General features: G+C 43.6%; 1 long non-coding RNA gene across 1 annotated transcript in view; it reads right to left on the reverse strand.

The window, feature by feature from the left end:
• Positions 1 to 11,084, reverse strand: part of LOC121151326 — an 89,954-nt gene extending 78,870 nt beyond the window's left edge. Inside the window, exons 1-2 of the long non-coding RNA XR_005883153.1 lie at positions 9,516 to 11,084; positions 4,250 to 4,354 (exon numbers count right to left, since the gene is read on the reverse strand). This is a non-coding gene — a long non-coding RNA (uncharacterized LOC121151326). The remainder of the gene's footprint in view (positions 1 to 4,249; positions 4,355 to 9,515) is intronic.
• Positions 11,085 to 14,073: the final 2,989 nt, after the last annotated feature.

Raw genomic sequence — 14,073 nt, forward strand, 5'->3', positions numbered from 1 at the left:
ATTTGCTGCTTTAAGCTTCTAATTTTGGAGATAATTTCTTATACAGAAATAAAAACTAATACAGCAGCCCAAACAGAACAATGCCTCTTTAGTATGTGTTATTATTAAACCCATTTTACAAAGACACTGAGGCATAAAGAAGTTAAGTGATCTTCCCAAAGCCTTTCCAATTAAAAACAGGGGAAATCAAGATTTAAACATAGATCTGCCTGAATCCAGAGCCAGTGCTCTTAATCCATCACAGTCTACGCAAATTGCTCTCTAATCAGCCTTTAATCTGGAGTAGGAACCTTGCCTATAAGCTATCAAACCCTGCACTATATTTAGGACTTAGTACAATTATTTTCATTTTCTGTTTAAGACTGCTCTTGAGGAACAAGAAGTTGCCTGTGTTCATACATTCATTCAACTAATATCTATTGATGGTCCAAATTGTTCTGGGGGCCGGCCACACAAGGGTGAATGAACAGACAGGACTGCATCTGTGGACAACTTACACTTCAATGGAAGGAAGGGGCATCCATCAAATGAACACAAACTTTGCACTTGTTGAGCACTACACGGGAGCTCTGGGAAACCTTGACCCTGATCAGGAAGGGCCTAAAGACTTGCTGAGAAGTGGCTTATCCTAGTGGAAGGGAGAAGGGGGATTCCACTTGCAGAGACACCCATATACTCCACAACCCCCAGAAGAAGAGAGAAAACTCTCCATTAACTGCAACGAGGCCAAGGCGATGAGGAGTCTGGCGGGAGAAGTGGCTAGATGAAGCACATGAGGCCAACCACGCATTGTCACTCTGTAAGCCACTGTCAAGAGTTCATCTCTCCCCTGTAAGCAGGGGGAGCAGAGGCAAGAGGTGTGGATGTGGGGTGACAAGACTGTGTTTACGGTATAGAGCACTCACCTCTAACCCCAATACTGGACACAGCCTGGTAGAAGCTGGGGTGAAGAAAGGCCAGGGGCTGGGAGACAGCAACAGGAACCGTGATGAAGGGCCCCATACCTCGCATGCTGTCTGGCTCAGGGTTAGCCCTGAATAAGCATTCACTGAAATGAAACATTCCCTGAAATGATTACACGGGAACCTGCTGCACCCAGAAAAGCAAAGGCCAGCTGTATCAGCTCTGAGACCTCAGGACATAATAATAGCGATCTCCTCAGCTTCAAACTTCATGAGAGAAGGAAAAATGTAGTACCCACATAGTCAACCAGAAGAGTTTCAGTACCTTGCTTAGGTGCAGAATGCAATTCCTCCTGATTGCATCTAAAATCAAAAACATAGGGATGAAGATGGTAGCATGACAGGTTAAATTCCTCTTTGCAAAGTCTTACATCCTACATCAAAGCCCCAGGGCAGGTCCCAGCTGCTCTGCATCCGATCCAGCTTCCATCATCCTTGGATGCAAAGAATGATGGCTCAGCTGTTTAGGACTCTGTCATTCACATGGAAGACCTACCCAGCTGGAGTTCCAACTCCTAGTTTTGGCCTGGCCCAGTCATGGCTATTTTGGGCATCTGGGGAGTGAAACAGCAGATGAGAAATCTTTCCCCTTTGTTCTGTCTCTCCCTCTCTCTCTGTAACTCTGCCTTTCTAGCAGTTAAGAATAAATACATAGACATTAAAAAATAAACACATAAGGGTTGTCCAAGATGTGAGATACAACCTGGGAGACATGTGGACCCCTGTAGGCTTCCATGACTGTATAAAACTCAATTGAGCCAATGGAGAGACATTAGGAAGAAACAAACAAACAAACAAACAAGGGGAGAGGGTTTTATTGTGGCATAGAGAATAAAGGCACTACTTATGATGCTCGCATCACATATGAGCACTGGTTCCAGTCCTGGCTGCTCCACTTCCATTCCAGCTCCCTGCTTATGACCTCATAATAGATGATGGCCTAAGTCCTTGGGCATCTGCACCCAAGTGGGAGACCCAGAAGAAGCTTCTGGTTTCAGACCAGTGGATGGAAGATTTGTCTGTCTCCCTCTCTCTCTCTATGTAACCCTGCCTTTCAAATAAATAAAATTTTTTCTAAAGAAAAAATAAAACTGCTATGCTATTGTATAAAGAAATTTATAATAGCTCTGCTAATTTTGTAAAAATTAAATCAGAGCAAAAGAGAAAAGGAAGCTCTAGAAGTTTCATGTTTTCCCCTTAAAACTTAACATTCCATAACCATGCACATTTTTTTGAAAGTCCTTATCATTTACCACCTTTGAAGGTATTTTGATGAGCCTTGACCCCTGGAGCAGCATTTGTTCTGCTAAGCTGGATGAAAGTGGTAAGATTACAAGTTTGAAGGAGGTTGGATTAAGTTAATACAACTTCTACAGAAAAGGAGAAGAATGATAGAAAGATCCAGAAGGCGAGAGAAAGAAGGTAGAAGAAACGGGAAGACTGCTGATAAGACCCAGCTGCTGATAAGCTAAAACCAAAAGCCTCATTGTAAACTTGAATGGGGATATTTTGAGTCGGGAGTGTGCTGGGATTCCTCACCCCACCTAACAATTCCATTATGAAATCCAACATGGATGCCATGTGGAAATGCAAAGAGCTATAGCCTTGTGAGTGGCACAAGGCCAGTTATGGCTACACTGGGACAGCAGCACCATGAATTTCTCAGTGCTGTGACTACCTGACTGTGAGCTACAGCTCCTCCCCCACACACCTGCACATCCTCCAGTCCCCAGCCCCTGACCCCCAGAGGAACACACTTCTATCTGACACTGCCAGCAAGTGCCTGGGGACAGAATCAGCCCAGGCCTTGGCCTCCAGCATCCATCCACACCCTCCAATCCTGCTGTTATCATGGGCCATAAAACATCTGACAGGTACACCCACACATCTCATCTCTCTGGCTCTGGGGCTCACTCTGAATGAGTTCTGAACACACAGAGAAAAGAACAGTGTTATTTATAGTCTCTTCTGGACTCTAACATCTGTGAGGACTCTGCAGAACTTTTTGCAAGAACACACAGCAGATAATAAAAGTTGTCTCTGGGTAAATCTGGCAGCATCTTATGGGTTTTTATCTGGTAGAAACATACACTACTAACACTTTTAGGCTTCAGCCTTTGCTAGCAATCAACTTTCATTTTTACATTTGCACTTGTCTGAATCAGCTAGGATTTAACTTTAGTCAGTCGCAAAGCTGGTGTCTTTGGTTGTGTCACCATAAGCTCCCCATTGCCTTCATTTACTATTCTCCTGTGTTTGGGTTATTCCCACCTTCTCAAATCCAATTCACTCTGACTTTGTTTCTTCTGATGCCTTTTCAGCGGTTGAACACTAAGGAAAAATATTTCAGTGACACCTACTTAGATTCAGGGTAGTATTTTCAACATGCAGCACTTGCAAACTATGTTCTCACAATACATTGAATGCAATCAAACATTTGCATGAGATTGGATCAGAAGATAGTGTGTGGGTAATGGTCAACTTAAAGGCCATTATTGCTCGTGCTAAACATTCAATAAATACTGGCTAGTGACTTTCTAAAAACACATTTTAGGGCACTAAGGAAGATGACTTTCCTTAGGGACTCACACATTGCAGGCTGAAGGACTTCTTTAATGATACGCCATCTTTAACTGAGCAAGCTGCCAAACAGCATGAGGCCACAGGTCTAACAGTGTAGAAAGGAAAAGAAGCAAGCAAGATTTCCTGCCTCTCCTCTGTAGAGGAACGCTGTGCCCATCCCAAGTGTACCCTGCAGGTTATGTGAATCTAAAACATCCTTTATTATAGTGATTCAATGGCTAGTTTTCATTAACGAGCAAGGCTATTGCACCAAAACTGTTGTACTTTGCAGTGGTTTACCCAATAAACTTCTGGAAATGTGAATGAGATCAATAAATAAAGTAATAAAAACTAGAGAAAAAGAATTACTTATCTGAAATAGTCAACTGAATTAACTCAGCCATCATATTTTTCAAACTTGGGCCCCTGATGAGAATATCTCTGTCCCATTTGGCCAAAAATATTCTTTCCCCTTCTCAACGGCATTCTCTCCACACTCCTGACCTCACTCCTACACCAGGCCTTGTTAATTCTTTCAAAACCAGTTATCTCACTTATGGACACCCATGCCTTCCTGTGTTGTAGGCCTCCTCTTCAGACCACCAGAAATGTTACTTTACATGACAAGAAGGACTTAGGGATATAATTAACATTAATGACCTTGAGAGGTGAACATTATCCTAGATTATTCAGGAGGGGACTCAGTCAGATTGAGAGGACTCTACCTCTAGGAGTGTCTTTGAAGATGGAAGCAGGAACGACAAGCCAAGCAGTGCAGGCAGCCTCTCTCAGCTGGAAAGCACCGGAAGGATGCCCTCCCGCCAGAGTCTCTGTAAAGAAATACACTCTATTAACTGCTTGACTCGAGCCCCATGAGACCAGCATCCAATTTTCCATCTGTAGGGTAATACATTGCATTACGAAAGCTACAGTCTCATATGTATTCCCTGTACTCACAGCATCCTTTCCTATTCTGACTACCTAATAGACACATCATTTTTCTATGTCTCAATAATCACCTTCTCAGTGACTTCCCAAGGGCTAGCCCCCGGTCAAGTTCTTGCTTTTGCTTCCAGATTTCTTATGTTAATTTCTATTGGATATATTGTGGTTATTGACATAAACTGAACTGTATAACCTCCTCAAAGACAGGGCATGGCTTTTCAAGCAAGAACAGGGATGGAGGGCATGGCTAGTTCATATCAGGAATTTCATTATACTTAAATGAATGAATGTTCAATCCATGTGTTGGTTACTCAGAGGCGCATTTTTTCATGGTGCTATAATTTGTTCTTGATGTTGTTGTTTTGTTGTGGCTGTTCTAACTCATACTCAACAACCCAGTTGTTGACCTTGTATCATGGCTTCCCACTTATGGAAATGTATAGTGATGGAGTACTGGGGTCTATCATATACAGATGTGGGGGAATAATGGAACATGCATCCCTGCTTCCAGACAAGGTGGATTCCCTATGAAATTATTGGACATGAATGAGATGTTTAAATGTCCTCAGTATCACCTCTAAGCTGCCCTTCCCCAGGGGGTATGTTTTCCTTCCAGCCCCACGCTGCAGTCCTCCACAGATGGCAGAATCTCCGACGGAAAAACAGTTACACATACAGCCAACTGCCCCTGGTCAAACCTCATGTCTGCAAGGATAGTATTTTTAGTTATGGAGCCAAGTCAAAACCTCATATAAAGCCAAATCAACCAAGAGCAAAATTGGCAGAGCAAGTGATGATGTACTTATTTTATATTCTTTCTAGATATTTCCAGATAGGAGTCAAGAGAGGTAAATGCCGTCACTGAGGCAGTTTTCATAATAATGGTGATACTATCAGTAGCCAAGCTACTCCCTGATCCTTTGTTTAATATAAAATCCATACAGAGGCAAGATCATGGCTATCTAGATCCTGTCACTGTCCAAAGTGCCAGAGTACTGCTAATTTTGAAAATTACCTCTTTTTGACGAAAGGGGAGGGGAAGGGAAAGAACTAAACTCTCACTGATAAGCAAAAATCTAGTACACATCTTCTAGAGAGTGAATACACCCAAATGCTGGGGATTTGGACCTGCCTTATTCACTGCTGAGCCTGAGAACCTACAATGATTGGCACGTAGAAAGTGTTCAATAAAACACTTGCTTCCACACCCCAGGGTTCAAAGAACAAAGCCCACAGAACTCAGTTCTTCTACACAAGAATGCTGGTAGCGAACAACTATGAAAGCACACAGTTGTGCGAAATACGGCTCGGTCTCAGTTGGTTAGCTTCAGCCTGGCTGATTCACATTGGCCACAGCTAGGGTCAAGTTGCCTCTACCTATCAGTCATCCTCTTTAGACCACATGACCCATAGAAAGGCAGCAGCAGAAGCGGCCAAGCCAAACCACAAACACCTTTCAGGCCTCTGCTTCCACACTAGCTGGTATTCAACTGGATAAGCAAAGTCCCATGGCCAACCTGGCATCCTTAGTATGGGACAGTACATTTTTCCCACAGATGGGGAGCTGGGACAGGAGTGTCTGTCTCAGCTCCTCCCAGGAGCCAGCATTTTCAAAATTCAAATAAAGTTGTTTCTTTTCTTTTCAAGAAAAAAAAAAATCTTCACTGGCCCTCCAGCATCAAGTTCAGCTATTTTTATTCTAACTCACTTAACAACATGGAAATGCAAAATGACTTAGATGCATCATGTGCTTATAGTCTCATACCACTCTCGAAACAAATGCACAAATGAAACAGAACCACAAAGCCAATACACTTCAAAATAACATTAGGATCATGTAAAAGATGACGTTGTTTTGCTGAAACTAAATTGCTGCTTTCAATCAGAAAATGGTGCTGACAGCTCTGGCCAGCATCCCTTGCCTTCACCATGCCTGTGCTGCCACGAGCCATGCGGAGGCTCCATCTCCCAAACATTTTTCTCCCTGCTAAAAATAGCCCTCTGATATCATTTGCCCTGCTCTTGACACAAAGCCTTGTTTTTATAGCAAGCCTGCTTCTCTTTTTCTGTCATTAGCTTCTGACAGCCAATGTGTTCCTACTTGGTATTAGTATTTCCAAAGACCAAAATGATTAAAGAGAGGGGTAAGCACTTCTGATATTAAGCATCATTGCAACGATCCAGAACAAAGAGACAAAAAGAGACACAATCTTCAGTTCATTACTGAAAGAAAATAGAACACATTTTAAGTTCTCATTGAGACTCTTCCAGAGAAACACAAATGTCAGTTTGAGAAATACTGAGACAGACCAGATTGCTGCTATAGTTGGAGCGTATTTCCTACCAAATCCCAACATTAATGGCCAGTGTGATAGAGATGAGTGGGTCGCAGGGACACCTCCTCTTCTGAATGAGACCAGGCTCCTTGTCAACAGCATTTGCTAGCTTGCCCTCTGCCTTCCGCCATGTGAGCACACGGCACTCCTCCTTCTGGGAGATACAACAGGAAGCCAAGAACAACTGCTGCCTGAGGATGACACCTGCTGTATGCTCCTGGGCTCCCTACAACTGTGAGAAAGCAGGTGTCTGTCCTTTTTTCCATGAACTCATCCATTGCATTCTGCTGTAACAGCCCCATGGACTATGACAGCCACTCCTTCCTCACCTTGGTATATCACAAAGACAGTCGGTACACAGTCCCACCTCTGAGACATGCAGCTCCATCAACTGCCTCCACACTGTTCTGCTTTCTTGTATTCATGGTTTTCAACAGGTCCACTACCATCACATGCCATGCTCTGCAAAAAGCTCCAAAAATCCTCCTACAAGACTAAGACCACGTAGGCCACACAGGCCAAAAAGATGTGACAAAAGGAGATTTGAGGAATAAAACTTCTTTCAGTTCATAGGCAGGCATGGACATCTGCCAGTTCTACTGTCTAACAAGATGCCTTGATTTCATTTGGGAGGCCACCTTTCTCACCTGTGTACAACCTAGTAAGCCTTCTGTAAGACACTGGGCAGAAGGGGCCTGCCAGCCTGCTCTTCCAGGAAGCTGAATCCCCAGGGAAGAGTGTCAGGATGGAAAACAGTGGATGGTTCATCATGAGGTTGTGCTAAACAGATTATGTCTTCATATCCCATACTTTAGAATGCCAAAACTTCCTTTGGCAGCCAGGTTTATGCACAATCCACGCTTTTCCTTCCAGTTCTGGGAACTGCCCCCAGGGCCTTGTAGTCAATTGCTTTTGGACTTAAGTAACCAGACTTGGTTTCTGTAGCCCAACCGATAAATATTCCAGCATGACTTTCTAAACATAAACAACCTCAAACAAGGCAATGATTACACGAACAAATGCAACTGTGTTTGCCTTTCACTTCCCAAAACAGAAGTGATCTCATCTGCAAATGGCTGTTTGGGGCTATAGTCAGCTGCTGTAGCCCTGGGGTTAACCCTTCCTCACCTACCCTCCAGCCCATGGGCTCTGGGGGAATCTCCTAATCCAGAAGTGCCAGCAGGGACAAAAGTCTCTCTCCAGCACAAGGCAAGAGTCACCAGATGCTTGCACATGGCAGGTGTCCCCCTGGGATCAGAAGGGACAAGGGAGAACCCAGGGGTGGCTGCTCACACCACAATGGCACAGCCAAGTTCATCTACCAAGCTAATACCTGTTAAAATGTTTTAAAGTCTGTCATTCTCTGCCTAAACATCTGTACCCCTTTTCTGGGACATTTTTGGATGCTTTCCTTTTCTACAATAGAGGCAGGTCAAAACAAACAGCATTCCATTGACAGTCCTTTGGAGATAAGGACTAGAGCTATTCCTCTCCAAAATGTCAGGGTCAAAGGTGATGTCTATCAACAGTATTGCCCAGTGAACCTGTTCACTGTGTTGGATGACTGGATCAACTACTTGCTCAATCCTGGAATATACACAGGAGCCTCTGTTAAGGTGGCTCTTAACCATGTGCTAGACAAGTTCTAAGAATCAACACAAATTTATTAATACACTATTTATCGTGTTCTCACAGATCATCAGTTACTGGCACTCTAATTTTACAAATAAGAAAATAACAGAGTTGTTAATAACTTGCCCAAACACACCCAGATGGTAAGTGACAGAGACAGAGTTCAAATTCAAGCAATCTGACTCCAGAGTCCCAATTCTTAGCCATTCCACTCTCTTGCCTCTCATAGGACAAGAATAAGCCAGACCAAGTTCATTGTCCCCTGAAGAATAGATTCAGCTAGAATGACCATCCATGTATGTTGTAATTCGGGGTGTTAAATGCCTTACGTGGCCTATCCAGTTACAGATTCATGAATAACAGTTATTAAGTTCTTTCCAAGATACATAATGAAATGTAGCATACATAAACCCAAACGGAAGCTACTCAAGAAATAACATGTTTAAGAAACAAGAAAATATTTATTGCTTTCAATTTTATGCTCCAAAATAAAACAACGAAAAGTTCTCTACACTTGCCCATGACACAACGATAACAGTGGTAATTCTGAGAGGGAAAGGCTGAAATAGAGATTGAAACAGCAACTTCAGCATCACTTACTGTCCATTGCTAAATCCAAAGCACCTAAGGCAAATTAACAGATGGATACATATAAAAGCTTAACCCAAGGAGCCTAGTTGGTCCTCAAGAGTGAAACAAAAGATATGTGACTTTGAAATTCTTAGCTTTCTCCAAAACTAAAATACTAAAATTTTAGAGTCCTGAATGTCTTATTTCTTTATTCCCTGCATGGAATACCAGAAAGAGCTTGTACCTCAATAGTCATCAAATTTAGTTTAATCATTTTAATTCTCTCAGTTGTCCCATCCCAGTGAATGGCCAAAATACCTGCATAGCTGCTCAAGCTGGAAGATACAGAGAGAGAGAGAGAGAGAGAAACAAAATGAGAGAGCAATGAGTGTAAAAAAGAATACAGACACTCACACACACACATTCCTTCGCCAGCCAACTATCATACATAGTAACTAAATGGCTTTTCTGGTGCTCTGATGATATGAAATGCACAGACACTACATACCATGGAGGGACACCTACTTTCTTCATTTGGCGGTTGAGGAACTGTGAAACTGAAGTGTTGTCAATGGGAAATGCCCGTGCAAAGGCCCCGGCACTGAACAGCTCTCCTCATTGTACAAGTCCAAGCTTTGTTCTTTGTTCTTCTGCATGTGTTTGCTCAACAGCTCTTGCCCTCCCTCCAGTGCACAGAACACCCAGCCTGCTTCTCTTTGTGGCTTCTCCAGGGGAGTGTCAGCCTGTGATAAAATGTCAGGGTCCACCCATCTTTTCACTCCAGAGTGCAATCAAGAAACTTCAGGTAATGGGCTCTGCACTCTAGCCAAAAGACAAAAATGCTATAGCGCAGGAGGGGCTTTGAGGCAGAAAGAAGGAACAGTTGGGAGAGATGCTCTCCAGGCTCAAAATAGAAGTGCTGAGCGGCGGCAACAGATTTCAATCTGCTAATCTGGAAAGTCACATTACTGGGTCTTGATGTGAATCAGCAAGGCCTTTTTTTTTTTTTTATCTATATCCGCCTGAGTATTTCTACTGCCCCATGACCAGACACTTCTCCCAAGGCAGCTGGCTGTTGTCTCAAGAGCAGAGCCTTTGTTGGGCATTGGGGATGTGAATCCCTCTAGGGACCACCTCGCCCCTTGCCTAAGCCACCGCAGATGCCTCCCAGGAACGTCTACTTCCAATAGTTACAAACAAAGCTAAGGCCTTTAGTATCTGCCAAATGGCAAGTCCCTTAGGACATTTCCTTTTGCATTGCCCACCCCTACCCCAGTCCACTCCTCCAACTGGTTCCAGGTGCAAAGCTCTCCGAGCCACAGGAGCTATCTGGAAAATGTAGCAGTATTGCAAACATCACCCCTGCCCTCCTTCCAAATACAAACTCTAGCATACTCCCACACCATCACACAGCCAAGCAGATAGGGTTGGTAACTTTAGGACAATGGCAAGTATTTTTCAACTTGATATGATATCATACTTATACATGGCTCACAGATACTCTCAGGAAGACAGGCAAGTCTTAGAAAATTCCCTAAGATTCTTCCAGTTCTCAGTGTCGCCTTTGGGGACCCAACTGAGAGCTGCTGACAAGTAATAAGAGGAGTACTTCTCTTCATCCTCTCTCTCCCCAGATGGTGCGATAAGAAAAAGTACTGAAATGATTGACAGGCAGGCACTCAAGAAATCTCACAGTCCAGGGGCTCCAAAAGTGTTATGAGAACATTGAGTCACAGCTAGTCCTTACCCCTAAGGGGGTCAGCTTCCATCTCACACACAACTTCCTGAAGTGCATTTTATGTACTGAGTTCTGGTCTCCCAGAATTAGGAAGCTCAGGAAGTCTTGCCCCAGGTCAGAGAGGTTTGAATCAGTTGTCAGAGCATCTGTTCAGTGATTCTAGAATCTTGACTTCATCCCTGCTTTTGAGTGGCACAGTGTTGGGCCTGGAAGGCACAGCACCACCAAGACAGGGGTCTAGGGGATGATACTGTGACACAGTGGATAAAGATACCCCGGTAGCACCAGCATCCCATATGGGCACTGGTTCAAATCCCAACCACTCTACTTTCCATCCAGTTCTCTGATGATGTGTCTGGAAAAGCAACAGAGAATGGCCCTTGCACCCATGTGGAAGACCTAGAAGAAGCTTCTGGTTCCTGGCTTTGGCCTGCCCAGCCCCAGCCTTTGCAGTCACTGAGGAGAGAACCAGCTGATGGAAGACTTTTCTTTCTCTCTCTCTCTCTCTCAATTTGTAACTCTTCCCTTCAAATAAATACATTTTAAAAAATAATTAAAGAGATCTGCTTCTGTGCAGTGTGGGGCATGGCCTTCTTGGTGGGGACAGGAAGGACAGACAGTGTTTATCATATATGTAACTACTTAATTGCCACTGTGAGATATGTTTGAAAAGACAACCTGTAGAAAATACTTCAAACTTTGCAGTGAAGGAAGGTAAAGAAAACTAGCAGTGACACAGGTGCATGCTCATTGGTTAATGTGTCATTGGAACCCTCCACTCACAAAGTGACATGAGCTTTGTACCCTACTAAGCCTATACAAGTGCACAAATTTCTGTTAAATCACTGGGGAAAATCCTTCACTAAAACAAAGTATTTCCAAAGAGGGAATCTCTCGCACATACCCCCAGCTCTCACAGAAGGTGGTTGGCCAGATGTTTGTTCCTGTAACCATTCAAGCTCCATTCTTCTACATTTGTTACTTGCAGGGCTGGGGGTTGGGGAGCGGGGAGACAAGGAAGGGACATCTATTCCCAAGCACATTTCAATGAATTCTAGCAAACGTGTTGGCTGAAAATGACTTGATTTAGAATCTTTCACATCCTAAGGAAAGATTCCAGAAAACTGAAAGAAAACTTTGAGATTCTAAAAATTATAACAATAAAATTACTATGTGCTCCATCCATCAAATGGATCCAAATGGGATCCATCAAATGGACAGGGTGAGCATCTGGGCTAGCAGTTAGAATGCCAGTTCAGACACCCATGTGCCAGAGTAGAATGCCTGGGTTCAACACCCGCTCCCGGCTTGCTGCTAACACACATCCTGGCAAGTAGTATGACGCTTCAGGTCGTTGGGTCTCTGTCACTTGTATGAGAGTCATGGGTTGACTTTCTGGCTCCTGACTTCAGCCTGGCCCAGTCCTCTCCAAACATTTAGTTTAGAGACTAAATCAGTAGATAAGAACACACTCACTTGTTCTCTTTCCTACCTCTCTCTCTCTCTCTCTCTCTCTCTGTCTCTCTCTCTCCCCTCTTGCCTTTCAGATACAAATGCTTCTTCAAAAAGATGCCTCAGACATAGAGATCTCAAGGTCAGGCCCAGAGCCAACTCATGGAAATAGGTCCACCTCTCCATGTGCAAATTCTGGGCCTTTGCCTTATATTTGTGTTTCCTCCACAGTGCCTCCTGTGGCATTCCAGGGGACAGACAAACCTACCAAGACCATCTGAAAACAGAAACAGACTTGAAATCTGCAGCACAGGTCACAGTATCAAATTTAGATCACTGAAGAAAAAAGTAGTACTTGATTCAGATATTACATTCACTTGGTTGTGACTTAGTTCTCATCCTTTAAATGTATACTTTTTAAATGACACAGAATTGCTTTATTCCAAACACACACACACAGAGGCAGGCTGTCATTTTACAACCTGACCCTGACTTCCCTTCAGTAAGGACTTTCCAAGAGAAATTGTGAAATCCCATTATACGACTTTCCCAAGCACTACCAAGCACCCATCTCTGTCTGCAAACCAAGACCTGTGCCTCATAAACTGCACCTGAACTTGAACCAATGCTATGAAACCCAATAGGCACTTTTCAGGCAGCCTCAAGCAGGGTCGTTGGGACCCTGTCTTCTGGATTTGAGAAACCGATAGCCCAAGAGTTCATTCTAAGTACTGTTAACTCTGCTCACAGTCTTGCAGCATGAAGTAAGCATCCCATGAATCAGGGAACAGAAGACAGAAAGCAAAACCAAAAAACCCAAGAAAGTCAACAAAACTCAATGCAGTCAGATTCAGCAAACCAACTTCCCTTTTTATATTATTCCAGGGTGTAGGGGATTGCAATGGTAGATCCTTTTTCTGCCATGCATCTGTCAACTTCATTTATAATTCCGCTCCTCCAGCTCTTTTGGGTCTGCCCTACATAACTAGCTTGATCTAGTAGGACACTGTTCACAAAGATTCATGAAAACTCATAGTTCCATGACCCAAGTTCAAATTCTTCACATGAAAGGCAGAGTCCCCACTTCATGCATTGTCATGCAGGTATGTGCTGTAAAGTAAGTCAGGAATCAAGAGGCTGACAGAGCAACATTAGCGTGAGAGTAACAGGGAAGATCTCACAGTGCTCTACACTCCTGCGGCTCACCATGCGCCCACCACAAACTCCCTCACCCTCCATGACCTGCAAGGCTCCGGGTGACCCACCTCTCTAGCCTCACTTCACATCCTGCACCATTTCTCACTTCCTGTTCCATTGTCTTGGCCTTGTTTCTGTTCCTTGCAGACTCCAAGGCGCATCCCACTGCAGAGCCCTTGCATCTGCTATTCTTCTGCCTGGAATGCTCTTCCCCCATCCTGCTGTTTGCTCAGGCTTAATCATCACCTGCTGGTCTCCGCCTTTGGCTTCCCAGTTTAAACTTACCTCCCCGCCCCAGTCCAGCAGTAAGAGATTCCATCACTCTGCTAGTTTCCTTCATCTCATTTATTGTTTCTGGAAGAATTTAGTTTTCCTAACATCTGTCTTGACCATGGCTGAATTTCAATGTCTAATTCACAGTAGCTGCTCAAGAAATGTTTATATCACAGAATAATTAACTTAAAATGTCAATTCTCTTATTTGTATTTATCTCCCCCCATTATATGAATGTTGCCAAGCTGACTTCTCTCAGAAAAGTCCAGTTTTTTAAGATTCAAACTGCTGCTACTAGAAAGATACTTTGCATGCTGACTTTTTTTTCCTGGAACCTGGTTTCATCAAAGATTTAAAGGCAACAAAGTGATATGAGCAAAAATTAATTGTCACTACCAAAAAGAGG

The sequence above is a fragment of the Ochotona curzoniae genome, unplaced genomic scaffold (genome assembly GCF_017591425.1).
Source record: "Ochotona curzoniae isolate NIBS_2020 unplaced genomic scaffold, NIBS_Ocur_1.0 contig_2318, whole genome shotgun sequence".
NCBI classification, from domain to species: domain Eukaryota; kingdom Metazoa; phylum Chordata; class Mammalia; order Lagomorpha; family Ochotonidae; genus Ochotona; species Ochotona curzoniae.